Genomic DNA, 12,150 nt, shown 5'->3' with positions numbered 1-12,150 from the left:
TCTTTACTGCAGCAGATTTTAAAACATTAACAAGGTAGGAAGCTGCACAAATAGCTTCAGAAAACACTTATAACTGTGTATGGGAATCAAAATAAACTTAATCATGTTTAAGTAATGATAAAATAAGCAGAAGTGCATCTGGTAATTAAGATGTAAAACTAAGCTGTGCTTTTGGTAGCCAATTTTCATCAATAGCTCAGATTCCTAAAAGAAGATCAAATAATACTTTGATTCCTCTGCTTTCATACATTAAGAATAATCATGTTTCATTTTACCACTAGCATTTACTGGTGAAGAGACTGTGCACAGAACATAGATCACTTAGTAATGCAATTTACTGTCACTTCTAGATCATCTCCCCATTCAATAACATATACTGCTCTTCTAAATACTATTTGCCCTGGCTGATATCTTCATAATACAGCTGAAAACCTCAAGACATTATCACTAGAAGGCATCAGCTGATCCTAAATTGGCTAGACTGCCTCGTCACAGGCATTTAAGAGGTTTCCTTATCATTCATCTTTAATACTAAGGGATCGACAGGCTCCTACCTGCAGCTACTAGGCCAAAGGGAAACCTTCTAATGGTATTACCATTATCTTGTAATCTGAATTTTAAACAATTAAAACAATAGCACTTTTGTGCTGCACATCTCTACTGTAACCAAAGATGATAAATTTTTCAGCACTTCTCATGTTCAAAGTCTTACAGAAAGCACTGATTTTTTTCTTTTTTAACAAAGCAGCAATCTGCATGCCACATTTCAGCTGCACCTTCAAAGAAAGGCAGCAAAGGAACAGGCACTGAGCTGCAAGTCATCAACAGAGATTATCTTGTTTACTTAAGGTTTGGCCAGTTTATTTTTAAATGTGCATTTCAGCGCTATCTAGCAATTCTTTCCAAATGAAAGCCTCTCTTTTCTGAAGCAACGAGATGGCTCCACCCCGACCTCCTCCTCCTCCTCCTCCAGCTTGGTTTGGAAGGGGGCCAGATGACAGCACTGGGGAAGGCGCGTGTTTATCTCGGCAAGGCCAGCTGCTAAGTTAACGTATTACCCGTTCCCACATACGCCAGCCCTGGTTAAGTCTGCACAGCTAAAACTGAAAGTAAACGCTGCCACTGGGCTTTTAATACCTAACTTAACACGAAGGAGGAAATGTGTCTACATCGCATTGGATGGACCGTGAAAGTGTGGGGCACTCCAAGTTAACAGCAGGCTGCAAACCCCTTGGCATGAATAAAATTCCCTGGCCTTTCTGAAAGAAAGCCGGAAAAACAACAGGGTTTATTTCTAGACTAATTTAAAGCTCTACTGTCTATAAGGTTGTAATTCAGCAAGTTTTCTTCAAGACACAAAGAGACTACAGCCTCTGCTTGACAGAACCTTTAACATTACCCCATTATTGTTACTCCAACTAGGCAAAGTATGGAACTTGGGAGCTTTGAGAACTTGAACCAAGTACTCTTATGTCCAATTATGCCATTTCTCATATTCAGGAAATTTCATCCTATTGTTTTCCCAAGTCTGAAAAAGCTTCTTAAAAAAAAAAAACCCAAAACAAAACCAACCTAAAAAACACCTAAGCCTTCTTTCCCTTAAGCATCAGCTAAAGATCACAAACAAAAGTCAACAAAAGCGTAGATATTTTAATAGGAAGACAAACCCCAGAAAAGAAACTAAGCCAAAGAGCTGGATTTTTCACTCATCCCAGCAAGCTCCAGCAGGCTTCACAATAGCAGGTAAGATAGATAAGCTTCATCCAGGCACAGGTGATAAGATTTGGAAAAATGCAAAGATGCCAGGTCAAAAGGGTGAACCCTGAAGTTACCAAATGCTTCTTAACATCAAGACCCAAGGGCAGTATCCCAGAGTAAACTCGGCTACACTCTGTGCTAGCACAGCACAGCACAGAGGCTCCCCACAAGTACACGGCCAGCAAGTGGGACACCTCACACCAACGACAGCCTCACTGCAAAATAACTCATGTACTGCAACAGATGTAAACTGCACACGTAAATGGACTTTGCATCGTTCACCATCAGGTTCAAGTCAGCTTCTGGCCTGATGCATTTCAATATTTAAATCTGTCAGTATGGGAATCCACAACGAGAACAGAAACGTTAAAATACATATGATCTATTACACATTGTCTGCCTTGGTTTATTCATTACGAGAAATGCTTAGTCAAAAGCACAGAATGTTGCCTAAAATACAGCCCCTATTAATCTGCATCACTCTTGCCCTGAAGGAAGCCCTGAACTGCTCCAGGATCCAGCAGTTTTCATGGTGGCAGCACCCGCTCAGCCAGGGCTGATCCCATCTTATCATACAGGCTGTGTGCCAGCCAGGTAACTTCGAGTCAGAACAGATCTGTTCTCCTCTGAAGATAAGGTCAAAGCGACACAAGGCATTATTTCCCTACTGTTAGTCTCCTTAAACAGTCATGCCCACTAAAAAAAGTTGGTATTGAGTTGATTTATTGTCGTTTTCTTGTAGTTACAGGCTCAACAGTCACAGCACCCAACACGCGTGCTTAACACAGCCTCCGTGATCTCACCCCCAAATACATCATTAGTCCCACAAATTAAAGAACAAGCCTCCCACCGGCTAAAGCAGTTTCTCCCTACTAGCTGTATACAAAGTCTGACCTTGATACTTTAACGTCGTGGAAATAACCCCAGAAGCCGGAGCAGAAACACCATCGCATCCGGGGAGGGGGGGGGGGGCGGCTGCCCAGCACACACCATTTTGGGTTCACAAATCCCATTGGATATCCGAGGGCTTTCTGAATTTGAGGAACCGCAATTACGGAGAACTATGTGATTTGCTAAGCACAGGCTGCACCCACTGCAAGTCTCCTACTACTTCCCTGGGAAACACGGGGGGAAGCAGGGAGAACCGGCGTGTTCCTTTCGATAAATATAAAGTAATATCCGATCGGAAGCTGCATTTTTATTCTCAGGCGTCGGTGACTCCAAAAAACCTGCCCACTGTATGTAATTAGGGCAAGATTCTAAAGGCACGGCTTGCCCAGGAGGGGTGCAGATGTTCTCTTGCTGCTCTGCACTGGCATTGTCCTCAGCTCTAACGAGCACTGCAACACCCCCCGCCCCAGCAGCGGCCCCCCAACACCGGGGTTTAGTGGGGTTCTTATTACCTTCACTGGCCTCACGTCTAGAGCCAACCGCAGTCTATAAATCAGCCCAAATTCACCAGATCCATCTCTGCACTCTCGTATGTAGCTGCATGGAACTGCCATGGGTATGACGTACTACAGATTATTTCTAAATTTAAACTGTTACATTAACTCAATAAATGTCTTCTCCCAGATAACGCTCGAGTTGTAGCAGAAACTAAGGCAGCCACAGAGTAAGACTTAGTAGGACTGGACCGGATGGAGAAAGAGGGAAATAAAAACCAACTGAGTTCGATAAATCCCGTAATTGGACCGTCAACTAATTACGTATTAATAAGATTAACCTTTGACAGAAACTTGTGATACAAACAAAGAAGATTCAAACAATTAATAAACTTGCAGCGTTGCCACATTTCTCAGGTTAACAGCTCAGCCCCCCCCAGTTCCTTCCCAGTTAAAAGCACAAATCGTTTAATACTCTCTCCCCCACTGAGTATTTCAGGTTTAGACGAAGACCTCTGAATGCTCAGGAGAAAATTCCAGTAGATCCTCACAGTCTCATTACAGGGGGAAAGGGAGAGGGGAAGAAGAATGGATGTGGAGGTGGTTAACTTGCACCAGAAAGCAGCCACGAAGGCCACGGCGGGAGCTCAGCTGCTGGCCCAGCACATCGCTGCTGACCATACCCACAACCTCCCACTTTCCAGACTTGGGATCTTTCCCACCGGGGTAATTTCCAGGCGCGTTAAGTTATAAAGCAAGTGCACGCTCTCATGTCTGCAAGAGCAGCTGTCTTACTGTCCAACGCACACCACAGCCTCAGGAACGGCACTTGGCTGTTTTGCACACAGAAGCTGTTTGAACTGGGAAAAGGTACATAGAAAAATACTGAATTCATTTTAATATGCGAAAAACATTTCTGCAAGTTGCTTAAACAAAAGAAAAAAAAGGATTAAAATCAATGGATTTTTTTTAATGTTTTGGAGTGCTACCCATTTCACTAACAGTAAAAAATAGTAATAATAATCTGGGTTAGACTTGGAAGGAAGAGGTAAACGCTGCCTTAACAGGTCCCCTTCCACTGCTGACTTCTACCATGCCCAGATTAAAGAAAGCCTATCCCCCCTTCTTACCTTTTAGTCTTTTCTTTATGGGGCTCTTTGGCAGCTTTCGATTCAGTCTTGCTGTAAGGAAACAAGTATTTTGTCTACCGTGTAGGGGTCTTTCTGACGTGTTCCTTTCTTATTCTAATGCTTTAAGTTTTGTTTTTGTAAGTGTACCCGTAATTTCACGAATCTGAATACGAAAAAATCTCACACGGCCAAAAAAAAATATTGTTTTTTGTAGCTGTCGTTTAACCCCCCTCAAAAAAAAAAAACTAAAAATTTGTCACACACAAGGGAAAAAAAAAAAAAACAAAACAGATCAACAGGAAAACGCTATCCAAGTAGAAAAGCAGAGCTTCAGTGTTATCCAGCCCAGAGAAGAAGTGCAGCAAAAGCAGGTCCAATTCCAAATCAAGCTTTTGATTTCCAGTGAAGCAAAAAAAAGGAAAAATAAAAATAAGACCAAGAAACCAAGACAAAAATACACGTTCAAGTCCCCAGCTAAATTTTTGCACGAGTGTGTCTTAAATACAAGTTTGTTTTTACGTGTTGCAGCAAAACCCACGAAAGCCAGGATTTGGAGTTGATCGGGATGAGTTCTCGTGTGTGTGTCTTGATGGGTTCTCAGTCCACATGGAGGAGCATCTGAGGGGGTTTCAAAAGTGCAAATTAAAAAGAGAAACCGGGATCCAGAAGAGAGTTTTAAGACGGATCTCCCCTCAAAGGAAAAAAACAAAAAGGGGAAAAAAAAGAAACTAAAAAATCCCAGCACGGAGCCACGAGGGATCCGGAGTCTCACATAGGCTCGGGGCAGGGGCGTCCCGCCGGGTCTGGCTCGGGGTCGGTCGTGGGGCGCAGGGCCCGCGGCAGTCTCTCGGGGAGGAGGATCCGCGCTCCTATGGCGGGGAGCCCGAAGCGACCCACCAGCCCCTGGGCGGGAGGAGGATTCCGCAGCCGCTCTGGCAGGAAGGAGCGGGCGCGGGGAGGGGATCCGGGGAGGAGGATCCAGCAAAGTCTTTCAGGGAGGGAGGGTTGAGGGGACGCGCCGGGGGAGGGGGGGGGGGAGAGCGGGGAAGCCCAGCAGTTTGTCTGCCTCGCTCGCACAGGGGAGCAGCGGGCAGGAGGAGGGAGATCCCGCGGGCTCGCTCCGTCTCCTCCGCAGGGATCCGGGCGGCAGGAGGCTGCAGCAGCAGAGCCCCTCGCCGTGGGGCAAGGGACCCCGGTACCCCCAGGGGGAGGCGAGGAGCGAAGCTGGGGGCCGAGGCGGCAGCGTCTCCCCAGGGGCTGCAGCAGCGCCGCGGGCAGAGCCGGTCGGGCAGGCAGGCAGGCAGTCCGTCAGCCAGCCGGGCTCGCTGGCGGAGGCTGAGGTGAGGGGGGGGGTCCGCAGCGCCTCTCTCCGTCGCTCGCCACCGCGCGCGCCGCCACCCCCCATCCTCCCCGCGGGGTTTTGGGGGGGGACGGGGGGGACACGGACACAGAGCACAGAGGAGCGGGTGTTCGGGCACTGACACCCCCAGTGCGAACCGTGAGCCGGCACCGCGCTGCGAAACCCCGTCGGGAAGGAGGGCGGAAACAGGGCCCCACTGCACCCCAAAGGTGCCCCCGGGCCCGCGGTCCCTCGCCCGTGGAAATAATCCTGTCGGGTTTGTGGGTACCCGAGCACGTACTGGGGACGCAGGCTGCGTGTGTCTGAGTACATGTGCCCCTAGGTACGTGTGCACATACATGTGCACGTGTTCATGTACGCTGTGCGCGAACGCATTCCACGTGTGCATACACGGACACACACATTGGACACATACATGCAACACACGCACAGACATGCATGCACAGGCACGTGTGTGCACATATGTGCACAGATGCATACCCATGCAGGCACAAGCACATGCACACATGCAGGCACACGCACAGGGACATATGCACATGCACACACACACCCATATGCACACACACCACCATATGCACAGGCATATCCATGCACAGGCACCCATATGCACATACACATCCATGCACAGGCACCCATATGCACATACACACTCATGCACAGGCACCCATATGCACATACACATCCATGAACAGGCACCCATATGCACATACACACCCATGCACAGGCACCCATATGCACATACACATCCATGCACAGGCACCCATATGCACATACACATCCATGAACAGGCACCCATATGCACATACACATCCATGCACAGGCACCCATATGCACATACACACGTACACAGGCACCCATATGCACATACACATCCATGCACAGGCACCCATATGCACATACACACCCATGCACAGGCACCCATATGCACATACACATCCATGAACAGGCACCCATATGCACATACACATCCATGCACAGGCACCCATATGCACATACACACGTACACAGGCACCCATATGCACATACACATCCATGAACAGGCACCCATATGCACATACACACGTACACAGGCACCCATATGCACATACACATCCATGCACAGGCACCCATATGCACATACACACTCATGCACAGGCACCCATATGCACATACACATCCATGCACAGGCACCCATATGCACATACACACGTACACAGGCACCCATATGCACATACACATCCATGCACAGGCACCCCTATGCACATACACACGTACACAGGCACATGCATGCACAGGTACACATCACACTGCACACTTGGTTTAGGCTGGACATGCACGCACAGGCACACGCAGCCCTCGAGGACACAGTCCTGGATCCCACTGCCAGCGCCCGGGCCCAGGCTGGCCCCAGCCACCGGTGGGGCCGTGGGTCCCTACCCCAGTGCTGACAAACAATACTGGCAAGTGAGATGTCGTCAATGAACTCGTGGGGAACCGAACCAGGGAGCCATTCGGAACTGTGGAGCAGTTCACCAGGGAGCGGGGAGACGCGTTCCAGGAGGAGGCTCCTGGTTCACCCCCCCAAACCACATTAACTATTTGCAGGTTTGAGCAGAAACTCAGGATCTGTTCTCAAAACACTATGGCAAGAGTGGAATGCAAACAAAACCGAGTCATTTTCGCTAAAAATCTTTGTGCCTAGGTCTCTCAGCAGATCCCTTCTGGTTCTCTCTCCTCTCCTGCAGTGAACGTTTTGGGAAATGCAAGGAAATCTACAGCCTGGATCTTTATGTGGGTTACAGAGCAGGGCGTTCACTGCCGCAAGGAGGATGACACACACAGCAGGAGATGGGGGGGATAAGGAAAGGACAATCCCAATATGATCTCTGTCGGGATTTGTGAGCCAAAGCCATCCTGGCAGCTCCCGGGCAAGCGGCACCAGGAGCCCCTTGACCACTGGAGGGAGCCCATATTGTGCCAGACTGCAGCCGGCATGCCGGGTGGAAGACAGAAACTCATCAGATAGGAGCTATCACATCGCTGTAGTCAGAACAAAGTGTCTGCTGCGGGTCAGACCGTGGTCTGTGTAGATGCAGAATGTTATCAAATCAGATTTAAACGCCCCATTGTACTTCATCAGCACAAAGAAAGGGAAAATTACTACGAAGTGAGGGGAGGATGTTTCCCACGTTTTGAACGTCAGTCTGGCACCTCTCACCAGGAGTGAAGTCATACAACGCGATGGTGGCAGACCTGGAGTCGAGCGAAAATACCTTCGGGCTCCTTGTGCCGTCCCAGGAGCAGCTCCGGTGCCACTGCAAGTCATTGGCACAGCTCCGCGCTTGTTCTTGACTTAAATGTAGGTCAGCACCTATAGACTCCTTCCCACAGGGACCGCCCCAGAGCAGCAGGAGGTTGCCACACCGCCTCTTGCGACAGAGATTTTGCTCTCCTGATAAGCCAACAGCCCCACGGGAGCAGCAGAACCGATAAAGCTTCTGCCCTTTGCGCTTGTTTGTGGACCGGGAGCATCCTCATACTTGGAATGTACCCACAGGAGGCTGCCCTAGGCCAAAAATCCTGCTTGGCACTTGCACAGAGGAATGTTCCTGGTCAGATGTGGCCCCAAAATTATGTGTTGTGAGCATGCAAATATTTGTAATTCAAAACACGCTTTGAAAACACAAATATTTCCAAGAATGGCTGGCTCCTCAGTGATGCCAAGTTGCTGGAGACCCTGAAACGTCAAAATGGAATAAAACTGAAAGTGATTTCTGTAACTATATGTTTTCTTGGCCCTGGCAAAATGACCGTAAAGAGCTTGATGTAATATCAGCCAACAAGACACAGGGAGCCCGTTGTGTTTGATACCCACGTTCTAAAACATTATCTGTAAAGGGTAAAAATCCATTCTAATAAACCTTTCTCACCTGAGCACTTTTAGCATTAAATACCCTTTATCCAATGCCAACTTTCTTTTTTTTTTCCCCCAGCTTTGGTCTCCTTGCGGGATTTTGCTTGGGGATTTGCTCCCTGCTCCATTGGCTCTGTTCCTTGGAGCTTGCAGGGATCCTGGTGCATTTGCACCCTCAGTGCCACGGGCTGAGGCTGTGCAGTGGCTGGTGACAGCTGGCACCGTGTACCACACATCTGCCCCTAGCAGCCCCCTCACAGGACCCCGGTGGGGAGCAGGCTGATCCTTGAGCTGTGTTTTCCGGAGCTGCTCCAGCATGGGAGCCACGGCTTCGGGCATCTGCTGCTGCCTTTGAACTCTCTCCTTCCCCCCAGCACTCAGGTAGTCTTTTTTGGTCACACATGAGTAAGAACAGATGTGAGCTAGTGTGAAGGGAAGGAAAAGGGACACACAATGCCAGCGGTTCATTGCTTGCAGAGGAGAAGGAATTCCTGTAAACCTCCAGTTTCCCAATGCGCCTGTGACTGGGGAAAGGGCTGTGAGCAAAATGTTCATGGGGTGCTGGACATGTTGAGTGGATGGGGATGAGCGTGAAGGACCAGGTACTCATGCAGATACGGTGTTTTCTTTGCTGGGAGTGACAAAGCTGAGCTAAGCTGGGCTGGGATGGCTTAACCACACCGAGGCAAAATTCCACTGTAGACTTTACACTTCCTGCTTATTTTTCTATGATCAGACCAAGTACAGAAATGAGTCAAAATACTCACCCAGCACTTCTTACCAAGCAATAACAAGCACACACAAAATTAACCACAAAGCCTGACACCAGCGCTAGCCATGCTTTAAGGACATGCACCCTCATGCCTTAAAGAATCTGCTCTCTGATGCTGAACAAGATTTCCCAGAGCCCACACAAGGTGAAGCTATTCCTCAAAATCCCTTCCTCCCTTGTGTGAGCTAGTGCTTTTATATATGACTGCACTGGGAGGGCAGAATCCAGGACACAACAGGCTTTTCCCCAGGTTTCCAAGGGCGTTATGGGGGGGCCAAGACACTTACTTGGAGTCCATTCCCTCTGAAAGGATGCAAACATCCCTCCTGGCCACCCTACCAACAAACTGCATCTTTAGGGTGAATGCTTAAATGAACTTACAAGTCATTCTTGTAATGGAAAACCTCATTTTAATAACTTACATTTCTCTTCCCACATTTTCATGCAAAAGGAGTAACGTTATTTGCCCGCTGGTGGGACAATGCCCTGATGTGGGACAACCACTTTGGGGTGATTGTGTCCAGTTATGAAAGGTCCTCTCCATAGCACTGGCCCAAAGTAGAAAGGATTCCTGAAAACCCAGTACCTCGGGTTCCTCCTGATCCCTGGCACTGGCATTTAACATCAGCAAACCCACTTCAGTGAGCATCATCACAGGAGGCTGAAAGCCCATCTATTACCCCTGCGCTGGAAGAGCTGCTGCCCTTTTTGTATAATAACCAAATATTTCAAACACTTGCCCAGAAAACATAACATCTGGATTCAATCCCCTCCCCAACCTGTGAGTCTCTAACCTGTATTTCCCATGAGAGAGATGTAGCATGATGCTAAACAGCAATCTGGTAAGGGGGGAAAACAACATACTTTTTATTCTTGCTCTCCTAGCAGAGCTATTGTATAAACAAGAACATGAGTGTCCTGAGGCCAAAAAGCAAGCAAGAAGCGCATGACTCTCTAACCCACTTGCCACGGCTCACAGCAGCTGCAATAAAGCATTCTGCTTATTATCAATAGCTGTTTAATAATAAATACATAACCAACCTGAGCAGAGGGAGCAGAGCCTAGGGCTTGACCCCTATAGCTTACTTTGGGGGAGAGGGAGCAATATTTTAGAGGTTGTAGCATGTGAACACAGCACGCCAAGTCTATAGGCTGGAGAAAGGTGCAGAGATGTGAGTTTCCTGTTGTGCTGCTGAGAATAAAAGTATTCCCAAGGATTGGCTTCTCTTGCTCTGGTTTTTACCTTCGTGGTCATCATTTATTGGTACAAGGGGATCTGAACAAGCAGAGGGAAGACACAGTTCTAATGGTGCTCATCATCCAGGCATGGCTGCAGATGTTGCCTTTATTGGTACAAGGGGATCTGAACAAGCAGAGGGAAGACACTGTTCTAATGGTGCTCATCATCCAGGCATGGCTGCAGATGTTGCAGAAAACCCACCACCAACTGTGCAAAGCCCCAGTGAAATGCTGAAGTGTCACATCTGGCACTGACAGGCTGATGGGGGGATGCCAAGCCAAGGGTCTGTAATAAGAATCCTGCAGCAGAAAGGGAAATCAGAAGATGACTCAACCTTTCAATGAGCTGGGAGGAAGGTGCCAGTGCTTCTTTGCTGAAAAGTCCTTTCAGAAGTGTTTTCAGTTAGCTTCATGTTGTTGATTTTTATCTTCACACAGACCCTCACGCGTGTACAGAAAGCACTGGAGCTGTGTTCATGATGTGCCCAAAACTCAAGGTGCTTTTTGGTTTTCCTGCCTATGTGCAAGTCTCTTGTGCCCATGGAAATGAAGCAGAGTTGGAGGCAGTCCACCCAAAGGTTCATTTGCTGTGCACACCAGCCTGACCTGTTTGGACATGGGTGGCTCAATGTCCTGCCCCAGCACGAGAAACCCAGGGGATGAAAATTATGAAACAATTTGTAGGGAGGAGAAAGACTTCTACTGCAGCCCCCCAGCTACCGAAACAGTGGATAGAGGAGCTGCAAATCCTTCAGAAAGAAAAGAAACCCAAGTCCTCAGGCCAGGCACCACTCCTGCATCACTTCACACATGCCAGAGGCAGCCAAACACCGTTTCCATAAGACAAAGCCCGTGGTGGGGTTTTGCAGCAGGACCTGAACTCAAATGCTAGCAGAGAAACAAGCCAGCACATCTGACTCCAGTCTCCTGTGCTTCTGGTAGAGGACTTATTTGTACCACACGTGCTAGGAAGTGTAGGCATCACCCTCACCACTCCCACAGCTTCCATTCCTGGGAGCATTTCAGGGCAAAGGATGGCAGAACGGCAAATGCTGGTGGCTGCAGCTCATTCCTAATCAGTTGCTGTGCCACCTCCTTCAATGTCCTAGGTAAAAATGAGGTTTTATAGCCCATGAACCTGGATGAGACAAAAATGAGATTCTTGAGCAGTTCTCTTGAGACTAGGCAATGGATCCCATGGGAAAAGAGTTTTTCCCAATGTTAATAATCACAGGAATAATTTGACCTCTCTGAACTCTCCCATCTATTTGGAGGGCTGTAACATCCACTTCTTTCTTTGATGAAGCAAGGAATAGTGGCTGCTGCCTTCCAGCACGATGGTGAGAGTATTTTGAAGGGGGTTGAGGCCAATATGATGTACTTTTGTTGCCTGCTTTGGTATCTTTGGGTGGAAATGCCCTGATGCGGTGACCGTTATTCTGCACAGACTTAGCAGGTATCACCACTTCAGGCTGGATTGTACCTAGGGCAGCTTCTGCATTCCTGGCAGAGCTGATCTGACTTATCCCTGGGGTGAAGAGGTGGGAGAGGAAGAATTGCTTGTGACAGATACGAGCCATGTTGCTTAATGAAGTTTTGCAAGGTGCTCAGAG

General features: G+C 48.3%; 1 protein-coding gene across 11 annotated transcripts in view; it reads right to left on the bottom strand.

Moving 5' to 3' along the window:
• The window catches only part of TNRC6C (trinucleotide repeat containing adaptor 6C), a 316,602-nt gene that overhangs the window by 94,310 nt on the left and 210,142 nt on the right, over positions 1-12,150 (bottom strand). Inside the window, exon 1 of one of the 11 annotated variants that reach the window (XM_057401442.1) lies at positions 4,274-4,479. The exons of the other annotated variants lie outside the window; for them this stretch is intronic. The gene's annotated coding sequence lies outside the window, so the exon portion shown is untranslated. Of the gene's footprint in view, positions 1-4,273; positions 4,480-12,150 lie in introns of those variants that run through there. 11 annotated transcript variants of the gene reach the window in all.

The sequence above is a fragment of the Pezoporus wallicus genome, unplaced genomic scaffold, assembly GCF_028554395.1.
Source record: "Pezoporus wallicus isolate ANWC-B61680 ecotype Strahan unplaced genomic scaffold, APGP_CSIRO_Pwel_v1 contig_8702, whole genome shotgun sequence".
NCBI classification, from domain to species: domain Eukaryota; kingdom Metazoa; phylum Chordata; class Aves; order Psittaciformes; family Psittacidae; genus Pezoporus; species Pezoporus wallicus.
This window is presented reverse-complemented; position numbering and strand designations above follow the sequence as displayed.